Source organism: Loxodonta africana, unplaced genomic scaffold (genome assembly GCF_030014295.1).
Source record: "Loxodonta africana isolate mLoxAfr1 unplaced genomic scaffold, mLoxAfr1.hap2 scaffold_99, whole genome shotgun sequence".
Taxonomy (NCBI): Eukaryota; Metazoa; Chordata; class Mammalia; order Proboscidea; family Elephantidae; genus Loxodonta; species Loxodonta africana.
In genome coordinates, this window is record NW_026975673.1 from 783,677 (window position 1) to 807,176 (window position 23,500).

Sequence of the window (23,500 nt, forward strand, 5' to 3'; positions counted from 1 at the left end):
GGAAGTCGTGTTTCCTTGGAGCTGTAGACAGTGAATGCAGGTGTAAATGCTGCCTTGCACGAGTGCAAAGATCACTGTTCCTACACAGTTCGTTGGAATCCCGTAGAGTTTCCATAAGACTCCTGCTCTGTTTGTGCCAAGAGATCTTCTGATGGTTGATAAACAGGAGGAGATATGTTCCCTGTGTTACCGTTCTTTGGGAAAGAGGTGGCCGGGTCTGTGTCTCTGCATGGCACAAGGGTGAAATCAAACTCCGGAAATAGGTAGGAGAAGTTTGGGGCAAATTCTTGGAGTAAGCACTCTTCTGAGTGTCCCACAGCTCGTTTGAAGATCCCCAGTTTGGGGAACCCTTGGGTGTAATTTCCTGAGAGTGCTCGTGCACGGGACAGTGCCTGTGGACACAGATTTGGCTTCCTTGTTACATGGGCCAGGGCTGATCAAAATGAAAAGCCTCTCCTTGCCTGGGACCTCCTGAGTTTTTTTTACTACGGTCTGAGACCTCTATGCCATGTCCTGATCTGGCACATGTCTGCCTTTCTGTCAAGGGTGAGCAGTCTCCCTAATGGGTTAGAAGTGCGTGTCTTGATGTTGTCCATATTTTTGAGCACATGTGGGAAAAACCTTAGCTGTTAGACCATGGATGTCTCTCGTCCGATGTCTGGCTTACTTCTTTGTCCTTCCTAAAAGGCTTGCAAGGTCCAGGCCTGTTTTCCCGCTTTCATGAGGGTCAAGCTACTCCCCAGGAACCTGGAAGAGGATGTGCGAACATTCTCATCCTGCATGATTCCGGGCTGGATGGAAGATGTCTGTGGTAAGGAACTTGAGGACTCAGGTGATTTTTCCTGGGGATTGATATGTCTCGGGTCAATGATGACACCTCCACTTCTCTGGAAGAGAAATGATGACATTAAAATCACGCTCAATAGGATCACGCTGAGGCCCAGAGGGAAACTGCTTTTCCCCAATCTTAATGATCTCCTTTAGAATGGAGCCCGTTTTGATTCCTTTTACGTCCAGCACGTGATCGAAAACTCCTCACTGACCGATTTTTGTCAAGCTGATTCCTTGGCTCCTTTCCTCTTTTTCTCTGACTTAGAAAGACCTACTTCCAAGAGATTCACCACAGGAAGAACACAAGGTGAGTGAATGACGGCAGTTTTACCTTGTCCCTGCTGATACTTGGACAAGTGAAAATGGAGCCCAAAAGGCAGTCGGGTTTTGTGGAGAAGCTGAGACGCGTGCCCTGCTTTTAGCTTGACCTGACCGATTGAATAAGTGGCGGTGATATGCACGGGTGGATAGTTAGGAAGCACAGGAACCTGGAAGAATTTCCACTTGAGGAATTTTTGATCATCCGGTGCCCAGCCTGGTATGTCTACGGAATTGAGAGAATGCACAGCGAGACAAATGTGCTTTTCTCATATATTTTCCGCTTGGGAATGGCTAGGAGCTCTACTGGAGAAACCGGACATACTTGCCATAGTTGAAAGCCTGTGTCAGCTGCGACTGGACGATTAGGATCTGCCGGGTATCATTCCCACAAATCCTGGCATTGGATGAACAATCGAGTAGTCTGATACCTCACTGTCGCTATCAAGAAAAGGTAGCAGCACAAATATCTGAGTCAAAAAACTAAGGTCAGGTTCGATGGCATTTGGTAAACGCGATGCGCGCGTCATGACTAGTTTCAGGTACGTGCCACAGGAAGTCACGATCGGCTAACACTCTTGTCAGGAAATGCAGGCATAACTGCTGCCTTCCACATGCGGAAAGATCATTTTCTTGACAGTTCTTTGGAATCTCATAGAGATTCTGTAGAACTGCTTTTCTGTATGCCCCACAGGATCCTGTGGTGGTTGATATACAGGTGGAGATGTTCTCCCTCTATAGGGATTATTCGGGCCTGAGGTAGATTGGATTGTGTCTCTACACGGCTCAGTGGTGAAATCAAAGTGTTGAAGGACTGTGGAAATTTCTAGAAGTGTTGGCACAATTCTTGGAAAGGAACTCATTTCCAAAGGTCCTTCCAGCTGATTTGAAGATCCCCAGTTACTGGGGACTCTTGGGTGCCGTTTCCCGAGAGTCCAACACGTTGGACAGTGCCCCTGGACGCATATTTGGCTGCCTTCAACACATCAGTCGGGGTTAATCAATTGCAAAGGCTCCTGTTGCCTGCGTGCTCCTAAGAATTTGTACTACATCCAGGCACGAGTCTCACCTTGTGTCCAGGGTCAGCAGTCTCCCCAGTGGGTTGTAAATGGGTGTCTTGATTTTGTGCATATGTTTGCGACTATCTGGGAGAAAGCATAGCCATAGGGAAGTGAGCTTCTCTCCTGTGATCTTTGTCTTACCGATTTGCCCTTTTCCAAGGGATAGTGAGGTCGATGTCTGTTGTCCTGCTTTCATGGGGGTCAAGCCAACTCCCCTGGAAACTGGAAGACGATGTGTGAATTCTCTCACCCAGTGTCATTCCTCGGTGGAAGGAAGACATTTGTGGTAAGCATCTTCAGGTCTCAGGGGATTTTTCCTGGGGAGAGATATGGCTCGGGTCAATGATGACATAACCTGTCTCGAAGAGAGATGATGACCTCAAAATCGTGCTCAGTGGGTTTATGCTGAGGCCCTGCGAGACACTCCTTTGCCCCGGCCTTATAGATCTTCTTTAGAGCAGACCCCCATTTTCATTCCTTTCACCTACACCAAGTGATCCAAAACACCTGGGTGGCTGATTTTTGTCAGGCTGATTCCTTGGCTCTTTTCCTCTTTTTGTGTCATTTAGAAAGACCTGCTTCCATGAAACTCACCGTGGCGAGGTCACAAGGTGAGGGAATTACCGTGATTTTCCCTGGCCCCATCTGACACTTGGACAAGTGAGGATGCAGCCCAAAAGGCAGTAGAGGTTGTTGACAAAGCTGAGGCATGTCCCCTGGTGTTTGCTTGACCTTGCCTGGTTGACTAAGTGGCAGTGATGTGCGTGGATGGATACTCAGGAATCTGAGGATCCTGAAAAATGTGCGCTTGAGTCGTCTCCGATAGCCGGGGTCCAAGTCCGATACATCCTAGGGAATTTTGAGAAATGCACAACGAGAAGAATGTATTTTCCCAAGATATTTATGGGAGGTGAATGGCTCAGAGCTCTACGGGAGACTGGTCAACTTGCCATATTGAAAGCGTTTGTCAGTTTCAGCTGGCTTCTTAGGATCTGCAGGGCGCTTTTCCCAGGAATCTTGAAATTGGATGAGAGATTCCGTAGTCTGATAGCTGGCTCCAGCTTTCAAGTGAAGGTAGCTGCACAGATACCTGCATAGAAAATCTAAAGTCAGGGTCTATGCCACGTGTGAGGAGGACACGAGGGTCGTGAGCAGTTTCAGGTTCATGCCACAGGAAGTCGTGTTTCCTTGGAGCTGTAGACAGTGAATGCAGGTGTAAATGCTGCCTTGCACGAGTGCAAAGATCACTGTTCCTACACAGTTCATTGGAATCCCGTAGAGTTTCCATAAGATTCCTGCTCTGTTTGTGCCAAGAGATCTTCTGATGGTTGATAAACAGGAGGAGATATGTTCCCTGAGTTACCGTTCTTTGGGAAAGAGGTGGCCGGGTCTGTGTCTCTGCATGGCACAAGGGTGAAATCAAACTCCGGAAATTGGTAGGAGAAGTTTGGGGCAAATTCTTGGAGTAAGCACTCTTCTGAGTGTTCCACAGCTCGTTTGAAGATCCCCAGTTTGGGGAACCCTTGCGTGTAATTTGCTGAGAGTGCTCGTGCACGGGACAGTGCCTGTGGACACAAATTTGGCTTCCATGTTACATGGGCCAGGGCTGATCAAAACGAAAAGCTTCTCCTTCCCTGGGAACTCCTGAGTTTTTTTTACTACTGTCTGAGGCCTCTATGCCATGTCCTGATCTGGCACATGTCTGCCTTTCTGTCAAGGGTGAGCAGTCTCCCTAATGGGTTAGAAGTGCGTGTCTTGATGTTGTCCATATTTTTGAGCACATGTGGGAAAAACCTTAGCTGTTAGACCATGGATGTCTCTCGTGCGATGTCTGGCTTACTTCTTTGTCCTTCCTAAAAGGATTGCAAGGTCCAGGCCTGTTTTCCCGCTTTCGTGAGGGTCAAGCTACTCCCCAGGAACCTGGAAGAGGAAGTGCGAACATTCTCATCCTGCATGATTCCGGGCTGGATGGAAGATGTCTGTGGTAAGGAACTTGAGGACTCAGGTGATTTTTCCTGGGGATTGATATGTCTCGGGTCAATGATGACACCTCCACTTCTCTGGAAGTGAAATGATGACATTAAAATCACGCTCAATAGGATCACGCTGAGGCCCAGAGGGAAACTGCTTTTCCCCAATCTTAATGATCTCTTTTAGAATGGAGCCCGTTTTGATTCCTTTTACGTCCAGCACGTGATCGAAAACTCCTCACTGACTGATTTTTGTCAAGCTGATTCCTTGGCTCCTTTCCTCTTTTTCTCTGACTTAGAAAGACCTACTTCCAAGAGATTCACCACAGGAAGAACACAAGGTGAGTGAATGACGGCAGTTTTACCTTGTCCCTGCTGATACTTGGTCAAGTGAAAATGGAGCCCAAAAGGCAGTCGGGTTTTGTGGAGAAGCTGAGACGCGTACCCTGCTTTTATCTTGACCTGACCGATTGAATAAGTGGCGGTGATATGCACGGGTGGATAGTTAGGAAGCACAGGAACCTGGAAGAATTTCCACTTGAGGAATTTCTGATCATCCGGTGCCCAGCCTGGTATGTCTACGGAATTGAGAGAATGCACAGCGAGACAAATGTGCTTTTCTCATATATTTTCCGCTTTGGAATGGCTAGGAGCTCTACTGGAGAATCCGGACATACTTGCCATAGTTGAAAGCCTGTGTCAGTTGCGACTGGACGATTAGGATCTGCCGGGTATCTTTCCCACAAATCCTGGCATTGGATGAACAATCGAGTAGTCTGATACCTCACTGTAGCTATCAAGAAAAGGTAGCAGCACAAATATCTGAGTCAAAAAACTAAGGTCAGGTTCGATGGCATTTGGTAAACGCGATGCGCGCGTCATGACTAGTTTCAGGTACGTGCCACAGGAAGTCATGATCGGCTAACACTCTAGTCAGGAAATGCAGGCATAACTGCTGCCTTCCACATGCGGAAAGATCATTTTCTTGACAGTTCTTTGGAATCTCATAGAGATTCTGTAGAACTGCTTTTCTGTATGCCCCACAGGATCCTGTGGTGGTTGATATACAGGTGGAGATGTTCTCCCTCTACAGGGATTATTCGGGCCTGAGGTAGATTGGATTGTGTCTCTACACGGCTCAGTGGTGAAATCAAAGTGTTGAAGGACTGTGGAAATTTCTAGAAGTGTTGGCACAATTCTTGGAAAGGAACTCATTTCCAAAGGTCCTTCCAGCTGATTTGAAGATCCCCAGTTACTGGGGACTCTTGGGTGCCGTTTCCCGAGAGTCCAACACGTTGGACAGTGCCCCTGGACGCATATTTGGCTGCCTTCAACACATCAGTCGGGGTTAATCAATTGCAAAGGCTCCTGTTGCCTGCGTGCTCCTAAGAATTTGTACTACATCCAGGCACGAGTCTCACCTTGTGTCCAGGGTCAGCAGTCTCCCCAGTGGGTTGTAAATGGGTGTCTTGATTTTGTGCATATGTTTGCGACTATCTGGGGGAAAGCATAGCCATAGGGAAGTGAGCTTCTCTCCTGTGATCTTTGTCTTACTGATTTGCCCTTTTCCAAGGGATAGTGAGGTCGATGTCTGTTGTCCTGCTTTCATGGGGGTCAAGCCAACTCCCCTGGAAACTGGAAGACGATGTGTGAATTCTCTCACCCAGTGTCATTCCTCGGTGGAAGTAAGACATTTGTGGTAAGCATCTTCAGGTCTCAGGGGATTTTTCCTGGGGAGAGATATGGCTCGGGTCAATGATGACATAACCTGTCTCGAAGAGAGATGATGACCTCAAAATCGTGCTCAGTGGGTTTATGCTGAGGCCCTGCGAGACACTCCTTTGCCCCGGCCTTATAGATCTTCTTTAGAGCAGACCCCCATTTTCATTCCTTTCACCTACACCAAGTGATCCAAAACACCTGGGTGGCTGATTTTTGCCAGGCTGATTCCTTGGCTCTTTTCCTCTTTTTGTGTCATTTAGAAAGACCTGCTTCCATGAAACTCACCGTGGCGAGGTCACAAGGTGAGGGAATTACCGTGATTTTCCCTGGCCCCATCTGACACTTGGACAAGTGAGGATGCAGCCCAAAAGGCAGTAGAGGTTGTTGACAAAGCTGAGGCATGTCCCCTGGTGTTTGCTTGACCTTGCCTGGTTGACTAAGTGGCAGTGATGTGCGTGGGTGGATACTCAGGAATCTGAGGATCCTGAAAAATGTGCGCTTGAGTCGTCTCCGATAGCCGGGGTCCAAGTCCGATACATCCTAGGGAATTTTGAGAAATGCACAACGAGAAGAATGTATTTTCCCAAGATATTTATGGGAGGTGAATGGCTCAGAGCTCTACGGGAGACTGGTCAACTTGCCATATTGAAAGTGTTTGTCAGTTTCAGCTGGCTTCTTAGGATCTGCAGGGCACTTTTCCCAGGAATCTTGAAATTGGATGAGAGATTCCGTAGTCTGATAGCTGGCTCCAGCTTTCAAGTGAAGGTAGCTGCACAGATACCTGCGTAGAAAATCTAAAGTCAGGGTCTATGCCACGTGTGAGGAGGACACGAGGGTCGTGAGCAGTTTCAGGTTCATGCCACAGGAAGTCGTGTTTCCTTGGAGCTGTAGACAGTGAATGCAGGTGTAAATGCTGCCTTGCACGAGTGCAAAGATCACTGTTCCTACACAGTTCATTGGAATCCCGTAGAGTTTCCATAAGACTCCTGCTCTGCTTGTGCCAAGAGATCTTCTGATGGTTGATAAACAGGAGGAGATATGTTCCCTGTGTTACCGTTCTTTGGGAAAGAGGTGGCCGGGTCTGTGTCTCTGCATGGCACAAGGGTGAAATCAAACTCCGGAAATTGGTAGGAGAAGTTTGGGGCAAATTCTTGGAGTAAGCACTCTTCTGAGTGTCCCACAGCTCGTTTGAAGATCCCCAGTTTGGGGAACCCTTGGGTGTAATTTGCTGAGAGTGCTCGTGCACGGGACAGTGCCTGTGGACACAGATTTGGCTTCCTTGTTACATGGGCCAGGGCTGATCAAAACGAAAAGCTTCTCCTTCCCTGGGACCTCCTGAGTTTTTTTTTACTACTGTCTGAGGCCTCTATGCCATGTCCTGATCTGGCACATGTCTGCTTTTCTGTCAAGGGTGAGCAGTCTCCCTAATGGGTTAGAAGTGCGTGTCTTGATGTTGTCCATATTTTTGAGCACATGTGGGAAAAACCTTAGCTGTTAGACCATGGATGTCTCTCGTCCGATGTCTGGCTTACTTCTTTGTCCTTCCTAAAAGGCTTGCAAGGTCCAGGCCTGTTTTCCCGCTTTCATGAGGGTCAAGCTACTCCCCAGGAACCTGGAAGAGGATGTGCGAACATTCTCATCCTGCATGATTCCGGGCTGGATGGAAGATGTCTGTGGTAAGGAACTTGAGGACTCAGGTGATTTTTCCTGGGGATTGATATGTCTCGGGTCAATGATGACACCTCCACTTCTCTGGAAGAGAAATGATGACATTAAAATCACGCTCAATAGGATCACGCTGAGGCCCAGAGGGAAACTGCTTTTCCCCAATCTTAATGATCTCCTTTAGAATGGAGCCCGTTTTGATTCCTTTTACGTCCAGCACGTGATCGAAAACTCCTCACTGACCGATTTTTGTCAAGCTGATTCCTTGGCTCCTTTCCTCTTTTTCTCTGACTTAGAAAGACCTACTTCCAAGAGATTCACCACAGGAAGAACACAAGGTGAGTGAATGATGGCAGTTTTACCTTGTCCCTGCTGATACTTGGACAAGTGAAAATGGAGCCCAAAAGGCAGTCGGGTTTTGTGGAGAAGCTGAGACGCGTGCCCTGCTTTTAGCTTGACCTGACCGATTGAATAAGTGGCGGTGATATGCACGGGTGGATAGTTAGGAAGCACAGGAACCTGGAAGAATTTCCACTTGAGGAATTTTTGATCATCCGGTGCCCAGCCTGGTATGTCTACGGAATTGAGAGACTGCACAGCGAGACAAATGTGCTTTTCTCATATATTTTCCACTTGGGAATGGCTAGGAGCTCTACTGGAGAAACCGGACATACTTGCCATAGTTGAAAGCCTGTGTCAGTTGCGACTGGACGATTAGGATCTGCAGGGTATCTTTCCCACAAATCCTGGCATTGGATGAACAATCGAGTAGTCTGATACCTCACTGTCGCTATCAAGAAAAGGTAGCAGCACAAATATCTGAGTCAAAAAACTAAGGTCAGGTTCGATGGCATTTGGTAAACGCGATGCGCGCGTCATGACTAGTTTCAGGTACGTGCCACAGGAAGTCACGATCGGCTAACAATCTTGTCAGGAAATGCAGGCATAACTGCTGCCTTCCACATGCGGAAAGATCATTTTCTTGACAGTTCTTTGGAATCTCATAGAGATTCTGTAGAACTGCTTTTCTGTATGCCCTACAGGATCCTGTGGTGGTTGATATACAGGTGGAGATGTTCTCCCTCTATAGGGATTATTCGGGCCTGAGGTAGATTGGATTGTGTCTCTACACGGCTCAGTGGTGAAATCAAAGTGTTGAAGGACTGTGGAAATTTCTAGAAGTGTTGGCACAATTCTTGGAAAGGAACTCATTTCCAAAGGTCCTTCCAGCTGATTTGAAGATCCCCAGTTACTGGGGACTCTTGGGTGCCGTTTCCCGAGAGTCCAACACGTTGGACAGTGCCCCTGGACGCATATTTGGCTGCCTTCAACACATCAGTCGGGGTTAATCAATTGCAAAGGCTCCTGTTGCCTGCGTGCTCCTAAGAATTTGTACTACATCCAGGCACGAGTCTCACCTTGTGTCAAGGGTCAGCAGTCTCCCCAGTGGGTTGTAAATGGGTGTCTTGATTTTGTGCATATGTTTGCGACTATCTGGGAGAAAGCATAGCCATAGGGAAGTGAGCTTCTCTCCTGTGATCTTTGTCTTACTGATTTGCCCTTTTCCAAGGGATAGTGAGGTCGATGTCTGTTGTCCTGCTTTCATGGGGGTCAAGCCAACTCCCCTGGAAACTTGAAGACGATGTGTGAATTCTCTCACCCAGTGTCATTCCTCGGTGGAAGTAAGACATTTGTGGTAAGCATCTTCAGGTCTCAGGGGATTTTTCCTGGGGAGAGATATGGCTCGGGTCAATGATGACATAACCTGTCTCGAAGAGAGATGATGACCTCAAAATCGTGCTCAGTGGGTTTATGCTGAGGCCCTGCGAGACACTCCTTTGCCCCGGCCTTATAGATCTTCTTTAGAGCAGACCCCCATTTTCATTCCTTTCACCTGCACCAAGTGATCCAAAACACCTGGGTGGCTGATTTTTGTCAGGCTGATTCCTTGGCTCTTTTCCTCTTTTTGTGTCATTTAGGAAGACCTGCTTCCATGAAACTCACCGTGGCGAGGTCACAAGGTGAGGGAATTACCGTGATTTTCCCTGGCCCCATCTGACACTTGGACAAGTGAGGATGCAGCCCAAAAGGCAGTAGAGGTTGTTGACAAAGCTGAGGCATGTCCCCTGGTGTTTGCTTGACCTTGCCTGGTTGACTAAGTGGCAGTGATGTGCGTGGATGGATACTTAGGAATCTGAGGATCCTGAAAAATGTGCGCTTGAGTCGTCTCCGATAGCCGGGGTCCAAGTCCGATACGTCCTAGGGAATTTTGAGAAATGCACAACGAGAAGAATGTATTTTCCCAAGATATTTATGGGAGGTGAATGGCTCAGAGCTCTACGGGAGACTGGTCAACTTGCCATATTGAAAGCGTTTGTCAGTTTCAGCTGGCTTCTTAGGATCTGCAGGGCACTTTTCCCAGGAATCTTGAAATTGGATGAGAGATTCCGTAGTCTGATAGCTGGCTCCAGCTTTCAAGTGAAGGTAGCTGCACAGATACCTGCGTAGAAAATCTAAAGTCAGGGTCTATGCCACGTGTGAGGAGGACACGAGGGTCGTGAGCAGTTTCAGGTTCATGCCACAGGAAGTCGTGTTTCCTTGGAGCTGTAGACAGTGAATGCAGGTGTAAATGCTGCCTTGCACGAGTGCAAAGATCACTCTTCCTACACAGTTCATTGGAATCCCGTAGAGTTTCCATAAGACTCCTGCTCTGTTTGTGCCAAGAGATCTTCTGATGGTTGATAAACAGGAGGAGATATGTTCCCTGTGTTACCGTTCTTTGGGAAAGAGGTGGCCGGGTCTGTGTCTCTGCATGGCACAAGGGTGAAATCAAACTCCGGAAATTCGAAGGAGAAGTTTGGGGCATATTCCTGGAGTAAGCACTCTTCCGAGTTTCCCACAGTTCGTTTGAAGATCCCCAGTTTGGGGAACCCTTGGGTGTAATTTCCTGAGAGTGCTCGTGCACGGGACAGTGCCTGTGGACACAGATTTGGCTTCCTTGTTACATGGGCCAGGGCTGATCAAAATGAAAAGCCTCTCCTTCCCTGGGACCTCCTTAGTTTTTTTTACTACGGTCTGAGACCTCTATGCCATGTCCTGATCTGGCACATGTCTGCCTTTCTGTCAAGGGTGAGCAGTCTCCCTAATGGGTTAGAAGTGCGTGTCTTGATGTTGTCCATATTTTTGAGTACCTGTGGGAAAAACCTTACCTGTTAGACCATGGATGTCTCTCGTGCGATGTCTGGCTTACTTCTTTGTCCTTCCTAAAAGGATTGCAAGGTCCAGGCCTGTTTTCCCGCTTTCGTGAGGGTCAAGCTACTCCCCAGGAACCTGGAAGAGGAAGTGCGAACATTCTCATCCTGCATGATTCCGGGCTGGATGGAAGATGTCTGTGGTAAGGAACTTGAGGACTCAGGTGATTTTTCCTGGGGATTGATATGTCTCGGGTCAATGATGACACCTCCACTTCTCTGGAAGTGAAATGATGACATTAAAATCACGCTCAATAGGATCACGCTGAGGCCCAGAGGGAAACTGCTTTTCCCCAATCTTAATGATCTCCCTTAGAATGGAGCCCGTTTTGATTCCTTTTACGTCCAGCACGTGATCGAAAACTCCTCACTGACCGATTTTTGTCAAGCTGATTCCTTGGCTCCTTTCCTCTTTTTCTCTGACTTAGAAAGACCTACTTCCAAGAGATTCGCCACAGGAAGAACACAAGGTGAGTGAATGATGGCAGTTTTACCTTGTCCCTGCTGATACTTGGACAAGTGAAAATGGAGCCCAAAAGGCAGTCGGGTTTTGTGGAGAAGCTGAGACGCGTCCCCTGCTTTTAGCTTGACCTGACCGATTGAATAAGTGGCGGTGATATGCACGGGTGGAGTGTTAGGAAGTACAGGAACCTGGAAGAATTTCCACTTGAGGAATTTTTGATCATCCGGTGCCCAGCCTGGTATGTCTACGGAATTGAGAGAATGCACAGCTAGACAAATGTGCTTTTCTCATATATTTTCTGCTTGGGAATGGCTAGGAGCTCTACTGGAGAAACCGGACATACTTGCCATAGTTGAAAGCCTGTGTCAGTTGCGACTGGACGATTAGGATCTGCCGGGTATCTTTCCCACAAATCCTGGCATTGAATGAACAGTCGAGTAGTCTGATACCTCACTGTCGCTATCAAGAAAAGGTAACAGCACAAATATCTGAGTCAAAAAACTAATGTCAGGTTCGATGGCACTTGGTAAACGCGATGCGCGCGTCATGACTAGTTTCAGGTACGTGCCACAGGAAGTCACGATCGGCTAACACTCTAGTCAGGAAATGCAGGCATAACTGCTGCCTTCCACATGCAGAAAGAGCACTTTCTGCACAGTTCTTTGGAATCTCATATTCTATAGAACTGCTTTTCTGTATGCCCCACAGGATCCTGTGGTGGTTGATATACAGGGGGAGATGTTCTCCCTCTATAGGGATTATTCGGGCCTGAGGTAGATTGGATTGTGTCTCTACATGGCTCAGTGGTGAAATCAAAGTGTTGGAGGACTGTGGAAATTTCTCGAAGTGTTGGCCCAATTCTTGGAAAGGAATTCATTTCCAAATGTCCTTCCAGCTGATTTGAAGATTCCCAGTTACTGGGGACTCTTGGGTGCCATTTCCCGGAAGTCCAATACGTTGGACAGTGCCCCTGGACGCATATTTTGCTGCCTTCAAGACACCAGTCAGGGTTACTCGATTGCAAAGGCTCCTTTTGCCTGTTTCCTCCTAAGAATTTGTACTACATCCAGGCACGATTCTCACCTTGTGTCAAGGGTCAACAGTCTCCCCAGTGGGCTGTAAATGAGTGTCTTGATTTTGTGCATATGTTTGCAAATATCTGGGAGAAAGCATAGCCATAGGGAAATGAGCTTCTCTCCTGTGATCTTTGTCTTACTGATTTGCCCTTTTCCAAGGGATAGTGAGGTCGATGTCTGTTGTCCTGCTTTCATGGGGGTCAAGCCAACTCCCCTGGAAACTGGAAGATGATGTGTGAATTCTCTCACCCAGTGTCATTCCTCAGTGGAAGAAAGACATTTGTGGTAAGCATCTTCAGGTCTCAGGGGATTTTTCCTGGGGAGAGATATGGCTCGGGTCACTGATGACATAACCTGTCTGGAAGAGAGATGATGACCTAAAAATCATGCTCAGTGGGTTTATGCTGAGGCCCTGCGAGACACTCCTTTGCCCCTGCCTTATAGATCTTCTTTAGAGCAGACCCCCATTTTCATTCCTTTCACCTGCACCAAGTGATCCAAAACACCTGGGTGGCTGATTTTTGTCAGGCTGATTCCTTGGCTCTTTTCCTCTTTTTGTGTCATTTAGAAAGACCTGCTTCCATGAAACTCACCGTGGCGAGGTCACAAGGTGAGGGAATTACCGTGATTTTCCCTGGCCCCATCTGACACTTGGACAAGTGAGGATGCAGCCCAAAAGGCAGTAGAGGTTGTTGACAAAGCTGAGGCATGTCCCCTGGTGTTTGCTTGACCTTGCCTGGTTGACTAAGTGGCAGTGATGTGCGTGGGTGGATACGTAGGAATCTGAGGATCCTGAAAAATGTGCGCTTGAGTCGTCTCCGATAGCCTGGGTCCACGTCCGATACGTCCTAGGGAATTGGGAGAAATGCACAACGAGAAGAATGTATTTTCCCAAGATATTTATGGGAGGTGAATGGCTCAGAGCTCTACGGGAGACTGGTCAACTTGCCATATTGAAAGCGTTTGTCAGTTTCAGCTGGCTTCTCAGGATCTGCAGGGCACTTTTCCCAGGAATCTTGAAATTGGATGGGAGATTCCGTAGTCTGATAGCTGGCTCCAGCTTTCAAGTGAAGGTAGCTGCACAGATACCTGCGTAGAAAATCTAAAGTCAGGGTCTATGCCACGTGTGAGGAGGACACGAGGGTCGTGAGCAGTTTCAGGTTCATGCCACAGGAAGTCATGTTTCCTTGGAGCTGAAGACAGTGAATGCAGGTGTAAATGCTGCCTTGCACGAGTGCAAAGATCACTGTTCCTACACAGTTCATTGGAATCCCGTAGAGTTTCCATAAGACTCCTGCTCTGTTTGTGCCAAGAGATCTTCTGATGGTTGATAAACAGGAGGAGATATGTTCCCTGTGTTACCGTTCTTTGGGAAAGAGGTGGCCGGGTCTGTGTCTCTGCATGGCACAAGGGTGAAATCAAACTCCGGAAATTCGTAGGAGAAGTTTGGGGCAAATTCTTGGAGTAAGCACTCTTCTGAGTGTCCCACAGCTCGTTTGAAGATCCCCAGTTTTGGGAACCCTTGGGTGAAATTTGCTGAGAGTGCTCGTGCACGGGACAGTGCCTGTGGACACAGATTTGGCTTCCTTGTTACATGAGCCAGGGCTGATCAAAACAAAAAGCTTCTCCTTCCCTGGGACCTCCTGAGTTTTTTTTACTACTGTCTGAGACCTCTATGCCATGTCCTGATCTGGCACATGTCTGCCTTTCTGTCAAGGGTGAGCAGTCTCCCTAATGGGTTAGAAGTGCGTGTCTTGATGTTGTCCATATTTTTGAGCACATGTGGGAAAAACCTTAGCTGTTAGACCATGGATGTCTCTCGTCCGATGTCTGGCTTACTTCTTTGTCCTTCCTAAAAGGATTGCAAGGTCCAGGCCTGTTTTCCCGCTTTCATGAGGGTCAAGCTACTCCCCAGGAACCTGGAAGAGGATGTGCGAACATTCTCATCCTGCATGATTCCGGGCTGGATGGAAGATGTCTGTGGTAAGGAACTTGAGGACTCAGGTGATTTTTCCTGGGGATTGATATGTCTCGGGTCAATGATGACACCTCCACTTCTCTGGAAGAGAAATGATGACATTAAAATCACGCTCAATAGGATCACGCTGAGGCCCAGAGGGAAACTGCTTTTCCCCAATCTTAATGATCTCCTTTAGAATGGAGCCCGTTTTGATTCCTTTTACGTCCAGCACGTGATCGAAAACTCCTCACTGACCGATTTTTGTCAAGCTGATTCCTTGGCTCCTTTCCTCTTTTTCTCTGACTTAGAAAGACCTACTTCCAAGAGATTCACCACAGGAAGAACACAAGGTGAGTGAATGATGGCAGTTTTACCTTGTCCCTGCTGATACTTGGACAAGTGAAAATGGAGCCCAAAAGGCAGTCGGGTTTTGTGGAGAAGCTGAGACGCGTGCCCTGCTTTTAGCTTGACCTGACCGATTCAATAAGTGGCGGTGATATGCACGGGTGGATAGTTAGGAAGCACAGGAACCTGGAAGAATTTCCACTTGAGGAATTTTTGATCATCCGGTGCCCAGCCTGGTATGTCTACGGAATTGAGAGACTGCACAGCGAGACAAATGTGCTTTTCTCATATATTTTCCACTTGGGAATGGCTAGGAGCTCTACTGGAGAAACCGGACATACTTGCCATAGTTGAAAGCCTGTGTCAGTTGCGACTGGACGATTAGGATCTGCAGGGTATCTTTCCCACAAATCCTGGCATTGGATGAACAGTCGAGTAGTCTGATACCTCACTGTCGCTATCAAGAAAAGGTAGCAGCACAAATATCTGAGTCAAAAAACTAAGGTCAGGTTCGATGGCATTTGGTAAACGCGATGCGCGCGTCATGACTAGTTTCAGGTACGTGCCACAGGAAGTCACGATCGGCTAACACTCTTGTCAGGAAATGCAGGCATAACTGCTGCCTTCCACATGCGGAAAGATCATTTTCTTGACAGTTCTTTGGAATCTCATAGAGATTCTGTAGAACTGCTTTTCTGTATGCCCTACAGGATCCTGTGGTGGTTGATATACAGGTGGAGATGTTCTCCCTCTATAGGGATTATTCGGGCCTGAGGTAGATTGGATTGTGTCTCTACACGGCTCAGTGGTGAAATCAAAGTGTTGAAGGACTGTGGAAATTTCTAGAAGTGTTGGCACAATTCTTGGAAAGGAACTCATTTCCAAAGGTCCTTCCAGCTGATTTGAAGATCCCCAGTTACTGGGGACTCTTGGGTGCCGTTTCCCGAGAGTCCAACACGTTGGACAGTGCCCCTGGACGCATATTTGGCTGCCTTCAACACATCAGTCGGGGTTAATCAATTGCAAAGGCTCCTGTTGCCTGCGTGCTCCTAAGAATTTGTACTACATCCAGGCACGAGTCTCACCTTGTGTCAAGGGTCAGCAGTCTCCCCAGTGGGTTGTAAATGGGTGTCTTGATTTTGTGCATATGTTTGCGACTATCTGGGAGAAAGCATAGCCATAGGGAAGTGAGCTTCTCTCCTGTGATCTTTGTCTTACCGATTTGCCCTTTTCCAAGGGATAGTGAGGTCGATGTCTGTTGTCCTGCTTTCATGGGGGTCAAGCCAACTCCCCTGGAAACTGGAAGACGATGTGTGAATTCTCTCACCCAGTGTCATTCCTCGGTGGAAGGAAGACATTTGTGGTAAGCATCTTCAGGTCTCAGGGGATTTTTCCTGGGGAGAGATATGGCTCGGGTCAATGATGACATAACCTGTCTCGAAGAGAGATGATGACCTCAAAATCGTGCTCAGTGGGTTTATGCTGAGGCCCTGCGAGACACTCCTTTGCCCCGGCCTTATAGATCTTCTTTAGAGCAGACCCCCATTTTCATTCCTTTCACCTACACCAAGTGATCCAAAACACCTGGGTGGCTGATTTTTGTCAGGCTGATTCCTTGGCTCTTTTCCTCTTTTTGTGTCATTTAGGAAGACCTGCTTCCATGAAACTCACCGTGGCGAGGTCACAAGGTGAGGGAATTACCGTGATTTTCCCTGGCCCCATCTGACACTTGGACAAGTGAGGATGCAGCCCAAAAGGCAGTAGAGGTTGTTGACAAAGCTGAGGCATGTCCCCTGGTGTTTGCTTGACCTTGCCTGGTTGACTAAGTGGCAGTGATGTGCGTGGATGGATACTTAGGAATCTGAGGATCCTGAAAAATGTGAGCTTGAGTCGTCTCCGATAGCCGGGGTCCAAGTCCGATACGTCCTAGGGAATTGGGAGAAATGCACAACGAGAAGAATGTATTTTCCCAAGATATTTATGGGAGGTGAATGGCTCAGAGCTCTACGGGAGACTGGTCAACTTGCCATATTGAAAGCGTTTGTCAGTTTCAGCTGGCTTCTTAGGATCTGCAGGGCACTTTTCCCAGGAATCTTGAAATTGGATGAGAGATTCCGTAGTCTGATAGCTGGCTCCAGCTTTCAAGTGAAGGTAGCTGCACAGATACCTGCGTAGAAAATCTAAAGTCAGGGTCTATGCCACGTGTGAGGAGGACACGAGGGTCGTGAGCAGTTTCAGGTTCATGCCACAGGAAGTCGTGTTTCCTTGGAGCTGTAGACAGTGAATGCAGGTGTAAATGCTGCCTTGCACGAGTGCAAAGATCACTCTTCCTACACAGTTCATTGGAATCCCGTAGAGTTTCCATAAGACTCCTGCTCTGTTTGTGCCAAGAGATCTTCTGATGGTTGATAAACAGGAGGAGATATGTTCCCTGTGTTACCGTTCTTTGGGAAAGAGGTGGCCGGGTCTGTGTCTCTGCATGGCACAAGGCTGAAATCAAACTCCGGAAATTCGTAGGAGAAGTTTGGGGCAAATTCTTGGAGTAAGCACTCTTCTGAGTGTTCCACAGCTCGTTTGAAGATCCCCAGTTTGGGGAACCCTTGGGTGTAATTTGCTGAGAGTGCTCGTGCACGGGACAGTGCCTGTGGACACAGATTTGGCTTCCTTGTTACATGGGCCAGGGCTGATCAAAATGAAAAGCCTCTCCTTGCCTGGGACCTCCTCAGTTTTTTTTACTACGGTCTGAGACCTCTATGTCATGTCCTGATCTGGCACATGTCTGCCTTTCTGTCAAGGGTGAGCAGTCTCCCTAATGGGTTAGAAGTGCGTGTCTTGATGTTGTCCATATTTTTGAGTACATGTGGGAAAAACCTTAGCTGTTAGACCATGGATGTCTCTCGTGCGATGTCTGGCTTACTTCTTTGTCCTTCCTAAAAGGATTGCAAGGTCCAGGCCTGTTTTCCCGCTTTCATGAGGGTCAAGCTACTCCCCAGGAACCTGGAAGAGGATGTGCGAACATTCTCATCCTGCATGATTCCGGGCTGGATGGAAGATGTCTGTGGTAAGGAACTTGAGGACTCAGGTGATTTTTCCTGGGGATTGATATGTCTCGGGTCAATGATGACACCTCCACTTCTCTGGAAGTGAAATGATGACATTAAAATCACGCTCAATAGGATCACGCTGAGGCCCAGAGGGAAACTGCTTTTCCCCAATCTTAATGATCTCCCTTAGAATGGAGCCCGTTTTGATTCCTTTTACGTCCAGCACGTGATCGAAAACTCCTCACTGACCGATTTTTGTCAAGCTGATTCCTTGGCTCCTTTCCTCTTTTTCTCTGACTTAGAAAGACCTACTCCCAAGAGATTCACCACAGGAAGAACACAAGGTGAGTGAATGATGGCAGTTTTACCTTGTCCCTGCTGATACTTGGACAAGTGAAAATGGAGCCCAAAAGGCAGTCGGGTTTTGTGGAGAAGCTGAGACGCGTGCCCTGCTTTTAGCTTGACCTGACCGATTGAATAAGTGGCGGTGATATGCACGGGTGGAGTGCTAGGAAGCACAGGAACCTGGAAGAATTTCCACTTGAGGAATTTTTGATCATCCGGTGCCCAGCCTGGTATGTCTACGGAATTGAGAGAATGCACAGCGAGACAAATGTGCTTTTCTCATATATTTTCCGCTTGGGAATGGCTAGGAGCTCTACTGGAGAAACCGGACATACTTGCCATAGTTGAAAGCCTGTGTCAGTTGCGACTGGACGATTAGGATCTGCCGGGTATCTTTCCCACAAATCCTGGCATTGGATGAACAGTCGAGTAGTCTGATACCTCACTGTCGCTATCAAGAAAAGGTAACAGCACAAATATCTGAGTCAAAAAACTAATGTCAGGTTCGATGGCACTTGGTAAACGTGATGCGCGCGTCATGACTAGTTTCAGGTACGTGCCACAGGAAGTCACGATCGGCTAACACTCTTGTCAGGAAATGCAGGCATAACTGCTGCCTTCCACATGCGGAAAGATCATTTTCTTGACAGTTCTTTGGAATCTCATAGAGATTCTGTAGAACTGCTTTTCTGTATGCCCCACAGGATCCTGTGGTGGTTGATATACAGGTGGAGATGTTCTCCCTCTATAGGGATTATTCGGGCCTGAGGTAGATTGGATTGTGTCTCTACACGGCTCAGTGGTGAAATCAAAGTGTTGAAGGACTGTGGAAATTTCTAGAAGTGTTGGCACAATTCTTGGAAAGGAACTCATTTCCAAAGGTCCTTCCAGCTGATTTGAAGATCCCCAGTTACTGGGGACTCATGGGTGCCGTTTCCCAAGAGTCCAACACGTTGGACAGTGCCCCTGGACGCATATTTGGCTGCCTTCAACACATCAGTCGGGGTTAATCAATTGCAAAGGCTCCTTTTGCCTGCGTGCTCCTAAGAATTTGTACTACATCCAGGCACGAGTCTCACCTTGTGTCAAGGGTCAGCAGTCTCCGCAGTGGGTTCTAAATGGGTGTCTTGATTTTGTGCATATGTTTGCGACTATCTGGGAGAAAGCATAGCCATAGGGAAGTGAGCTTCTCTCCTGTGATCTTTGTCTTACCGATTTGCCCTTTTCCAAGGGATAGTGAGGTCGATGTCTGTTGTCCTGCTTTCATGGGGGTCAAGCCAACTCCCCTGGAAACTGGAAGACGATGTGTGAATTCTCTCACCCAGTGTCATTCCTCGGTGGAAGGAAGACATTTGTGGTAAGCATCTTCAGGTCTCAGGGGATTTTTCCTGGGGAGAGATATGGCTCGGGTCAATGATGACATAACCTGTCTCGAAGAGAGATGATGACCTCAAAATCGTGCTCAGTGGGTTTATGCTGAGGCCCTGCGAGACACTCCTTTGCCCCGGCCTTATAGATCTTCTTTAGAGCAGACCCCCATTTTCATTCCTTTCACCTGCACCAAGTGATCCAAAACACCTGGGTGGCTGATTTTTTCAGGCTGATTCCTTGGCTCTTTTCCTCTTTTTGTGTCATTTAGGAAGACCTGCTTCCATGAAACTCACCGTGTCGAGGTCACAAGGTGAGGGAATTACCGTGACTTTCCCTGGCCCCATCTGACACTTGGACAAGTGAGGATGCAGCCCGAAAGGATGTAGAGGTTGTTGACAAAGCTGAGGCATGTCCCCTGGTGTTTGCTTGACCTTGCCTGGTTGACTAAGTGGCAGTGATGTGCGTGGGTGGATACTTAGGAATCTGAGGATCCTGAAAAATGTGCGCTTGAGTCGTCTCCGATAGCCGGGGTCCAAGTCCGATACGTCCTAGGGAATTTTGAGAAATGCACAACGAGAAGAATGTATTTTCCCAAGATATTTATGGGAGGTGAATGGCTCAGAGCTCTACGGGAGACTGGTCAACTTGCCATATTGAAAGCGTTTGTCAGTTTCAGCTGGCTTCTTAGGATCTGCAGGGCACTTTTCCCAGGAATCTTGAAATTGGATGAGAGATTCCGTAGTCTGATAGCTGGCTCCAGCTTTCAAGTGAAGGTAGCTGCACAGATACCTGCGTAGAAAATCTAAAGTCAGGGTCTATGCCACGTGTGAGGAGGACACGAGGGTCGTGAGCAGTTTCAGGTTCATGCCACAGGAAGTCGTGTTTCCTTGGAGCTGTAGACAGTGAATGCAGGTGTAAATGCTGCCTTGCACGAGTGCAAAGATCACTGTTCCTACACAGTTCATTGGAATCCCGTAGAGTTTCCATAAGACTCCTGCTCTGTTTGTGCCAAGAGATCTTCTGATGGTTGATAAACAGGAGGAGATATGTTCCCTGTGTTACCGTTCTTTGGGAAAGAGGTGGCCGGGTCTGTGTCTCTGCATGGCACAAGGCTGAAATCAAACTCCGGAAATTCGTAGGAGAAGTTTGGGGCAAATTCCTGAAGTAAGCACTCTTCCGAGTGTCCCACAGCTCGTTTGAAGATCCCCAGTTTGGGGAACCCTTGGGTGTAATTTCCTGAGAGTGCTCGTGCACGGGACAGTGCCTGTGGACACAGATTTGGCTTCCTTGTTACATGGGCCAGGGCTGATCAAAATGAAAAGCCTCTCCTTGCCTGGGACCTCCTGAGTTTTTTTACTACAGTCTAAGACCTCTATGCCATGTCCTGATCTGGCACATGTCTTCCTTTCTGTCAAGGGTGAGCAGTCTCCCTAATGGGTTAGAAGTGCGTGTCTTGATGTTGTCCATATTTTTGAGTACATGTGGGAAAAAACTTAGCTATTAGACCATGGATGTCTCTCGTCCGATGTCTGACTTACTTCCTTGTCCTTCCTAAAAGGATTGCAAGGTCCAAGCCTGTTTTCCCGCTTTCGTGAGGGTCAAGCTACTCCCCAGGAACCTGGAAGAGGATGTGCGAACATTCTCATCCTGCATGATTCCGGGCTGGATGGAAGATGTCTGTGGTAAGGAACTTGAGGACTCAGGTGATTTTTCCTGGGGATTGATATGTCTCGGGTCAATGATGACACCTCCACTTCTCTGGAAGAGAAATGATGACATTAAAATCACGCTCAATAGGATCACGCTGAGGCCCAGAGGGAAACTGCTTTTCCCCAATCTTAATGATCTCCCTTAGAATGGAGCCCGTTTTGATTCCTTTTACGTCCAGCACGTGATCGAAAACTCCTCACTGACCGATTTTTGTCAAGCTGATTCCTTGGCTCCTTTCCTCTTTTTCTCTGACTTAGAAAGACCTACTCCCAAGAGATTCACCACAGGAAGAACACAAGGTGAGTGAATGATGGCAGTTTTACCTTGTCCCTGCTGATACTTGGACAAGTGAAAATGGAGCCCAAAAGGCAGTCGGGTTTTGTGGAGAAGCTGAGACGCGTGCCCTGCTTTTAGCTTGACCTGACCGATTGAATAAGTGGCGGTGATATGCACGGGTGGAGTGTTAGGAAGTACAGGAACCTGGAAGAATTTCCACTTGAGGAATTTTTGATCATCCGGTGCCCAGCCTGGTATGTCTACGGAATTGAGAGAATGCACAGCGAGACAAATGTGCTTTTCTCATATATTTTCCGCTTGGGAATGGCTAGGAGCTCTACTGGAGAAACCGGACATACTTGCCATAGTTGAAAGCCTGTGTCAGTTGCGACTGGACGATTAGGATCTGCAGGGTATCTTTCCCACAAATCCTGGCATTGGATGAACAGTCAAGTAGTCTGATACCTCACTGTCGCTATCAAGAAAAGGTAACAGCACAAATATCTGAGTCAAAAAACTAATGTCAGGTTCGATGGCACTTGGTAAACGCGATGCGCGCGTCATGACTAGTTTCAGGTACGTGCCACAGGAAGTCACGATCGGCTAACACTCTAGTCAGGAAATGCAGGCATAACTGCTGCCTTCCACATGCGGAAAGAGCACTTTCTGCACAGTTCTTTGGAATCTCATATTCTATAGAACTGCTTTTCTGTATGCCCCACAGGATCCTGTGGTGGTTGATATACAGGGGGAGATGTTCTCCCTCTATAGGGATTATTCAGGCCTGAGGTAGATTGGATTGTGTCTCTACATGGCTCAGTGGTGAAATCAAAGTGTTGGAGGACTGTGGAAATTTCTCGAAGTGTTGGCCCAATTCTTGGAAAGTAATTCATTTCCAAATGTCCTTCCAGCTGATTTGAAGATTCCCAGTTACTTGGGACTCTTGGGTGCCATTTCCCGGGAGTCCAATACGTTGGACAGTGCCCCTGGACGCATATTTTGCTGCCTTCAAGACACCAGTCAGGGTTAATCGATTGCAAAGGCTCCTTTTGCCTGTTTCCTCCTAAGAATTTGTACTACATCCAGGCACGATTCTCACCTTGTGTCAAGGGTCAACAGTCTCCCCAGTGGGCTGTAAATGAGTGTCTTGATTTTGTGCATATGTTTGCGAATATCTGGGAGAAAGCATAGCCATAGGGAAATGAGCTTCTCTCCTGTGATCTTTGTCTTACTGATTTGCCCTTTTCCAAGGGATAGTGAGGTCGATGTCTGTTGTCCTGCTTTCATGGGGGTCAAGCCAACTCCCCTGGAAACTGGAAGACGATGTGTGAATTCTCTCACCCAGTGTCATTCCTCAGTGGAAGAAAGACATTTGTGGTAAGCATCTTCAGGTCTCAGGGGATTTTTCCTGGGGAGAGATATGGCTCGGGTCACTGATGACATAACCTGTCTCGAAGAGAGATGATGACCTAAAAATCATGCTCAGTGGGTTTATGCTGAGGCCCTGCGAGACACTCCTTTGCCCCTGCCTTATAGATCTTCTTTAGAGCAGACCCCCATTTTCATTCCTTTCACCTGCACCAAGTGATCCAAAACACCTGGGTGGCTGATTTTTGTCAGGCTGATTCCTTGGCTCTTTTCCTCTTTTTGTGTCATTTAGAAAGACCTGCTTCCATGAAACTCACCGTGGCGAGGTCACAAGGTGAGGGAATTACCGTGATTTTCCCTGGCCCCATCTGACACTTGGACAAGTGAGGATGCAGCCCAAAAGGCAGTAGAGGTTGTTGACAAAGCTGAGGCATGTCCCCTGGTGTTTGCTTGACCTTGCCTGGTTGACTAAGTGGCAGTGATGTGCGTGGGTGGATACGTAGGAATCTGAGGATCCTGAAAAATGTGAGCTTGAGTCGTCTCCGATAGCCGGGGTCCACGTCCGATACGTCCTAGGGAATTGGGAGAAATGCACAACGAGAAGAATGTATTTTCCCAAGATATTTATGGGAGGTGAATGGCTCAGAGCTCTACGGGAGACTGGTCAACTTGCCATATTGAAAGCGTTTGTCAGTTTCAGCTGGCTTCTCAGGATCTGCAGGGC

At 47.8% G+C, this 23,500-nt stretch overlaps 14 non-coding genes across 14 annotated transcripts; all 14 read left to right on the forward strand.

Moving 5' to 3' along the window:
• Positions 1-861: 861 nt before the first annotated feature.
• LOC135230277 (small nucleolar RNA SNORD115) lies at positions 862-942 on the forward strand. The gene has a single exon (XR_010320922.1). It is a non-coding gene; the product is annotated as a small nucleolar RNA SNORD115 (small nucleolar RNA).
• Positions 943-2,546: 1,604 nt separating this feature from the next.
• On the forward strand, positions 2,547-2,624 carry LOC135230329 (small nucleolar RNA SNORD115). Its single transcript, XR_010320974.1, has one exon. It is a non-coding gene; the product is annotated as a small nucleolar RNA SNORD115 (small nucleolar RNA).
• Positions 2,625-4,244: 1,620 nt separating this feature from the next.
• LOC135230288 (small nucleolar RNA SNORD115) lies at positions 4,245-4,325 on the forward strand. Its single transcript, XR_010320933.1, has one exon. It is a non-coding gene; the product is annotated as a small nucleolar RNA SNORD115 (small nucleolar RNA).
• A 1,604-nt stretch (positions 4,326-5,929) lies between these two features.
• Positions 5,930-6,007, forward strand: LOC135230330 (small nucleolar RNA SNORD115). Its single transcript, XR_010320975.1, has one exon. It is a non-coding gene; the product is annotated as a small nucleolar RNA SNORD115 (small nucleolar RNA).
• A 1,621-nt stretch (positions 6,008-7,628) lies between these two features.
• Positions 7,629-7,709, forward strand: LOC111747976 (small nucleolar RNA SNORD115). Its single transcript, XR_002783920.1, has one exon. It is a non-coding gene; the product is annotated as a small nucleolar RNA SNORD115 (small nucleolar RNA).
• A 1,604-nt stretch (positions 7,710-9,313) lies between these two features.
• On the forward strand, positions 9,314-9,391 carry LOC135230331 (small nucleolar RNA SNORD115). Its single transcript, XR_010320976.1, has one exon. It is a non-coding gene; the product is annotated as a small nucleolar RNA SNORD115 (small nucleolar RNA).
• Positions 9,392-11,011: 1,620 nt separating this feature from the next.
• On the forward strand, positions 11,012-11,092 carry LOC135230289 (small nucleolar RNA SNORD115). Its single transcript, XR_010320934.1, has one exon. It is a non-coding gene; the product is annotated as a small nucleolar RNA SNORD115 (small nucleolar RNA).
• A 1,600-nt stretch (positions 11,093-12,692) lies between these two features.
• LOC135230299 (small nucleolar RNA SNORD115) lies at positions 12,693-12,770 on the forward strand. The gene has a single exon (XR_010320944.1). It is a non-coding gene; the product is annotated as a small nucleolar RNA SNORD115 (small nucleolar RNA).
• Positions 12,771-14,390: 1,620 nt separating this feature from the next.
• LOC135230279 (small nucleolar RNA SNORD115) lies at positions 14,391-14,471 on the forward strand. Its single transcript, XR_010320924.1, has one exon. It is a non-coding gene; the product is annotated as a small nucleolar RNA SNORD115 (small nucleolar RNA).
• A 1,604-nt stretch (positions 14,472-16,075) lies between these two features.
• Positions 16,076-16,153, forward strand: LOC135230332 (small nucleolar RNA SNORD115). Its single transcript, XR_010320977.1, has one exon. It is a non-coding gene; the product is annotated as a small nucleolar RNA SNORD115 (small nucleolar RNA).
• A 1,620-nt stretch (positions 16,154-17,773) lies between these two features.
• LOC111747984 (small nucleolar RNA SNORD115) lies at positions 17,774-17,854 on the forward strand. The gene has a single exon (XR_002783927.1). It is a non-coding gene; the product is annotated as a small nucleolar RNA SNORD115 (small nucleolar RNA).
• Positions 17,855-19,458: 1,604 nt separating this feature from the next.
• On the forward strand, positions 19,459-19,536 carry LOC135230333 (small nucleolar RNA SNORD115). The gene has a single exon (XR_010320978.1). It is a non-coding gene; the product is annotated as a small nucleolar RNA SNORD115 (small nucleolar RNA).
• Positions 19,537-21,154: 1,618 nt separating this feature from the next.
• LOC135230280 (small nucleolar RNA SNORD115) lies at positions 21,155-21,235 on the forward strand. Its single transcript, XR_010320925.1, has one exon. It is a non-coding gene; the product is annotated as a small nucleolar RNA SNORD115 (small nucleolar RNA).
• Positions 21,236-22,835: 1,600 nt separating this feature from the next.
• Positions 22,836-22,913, forward strand: LOC135230292 (small nucleolar RNA SNORD115). The gene has a single exon (XR_010320937.1). It is a non-coding gene; the product is annotated as a small nucleolar RNA SNORD115 (small nucleolar RNA).
• The last annotated feature ends 587 nt before the right edge of the window (positions 22,914-23,500 follow it).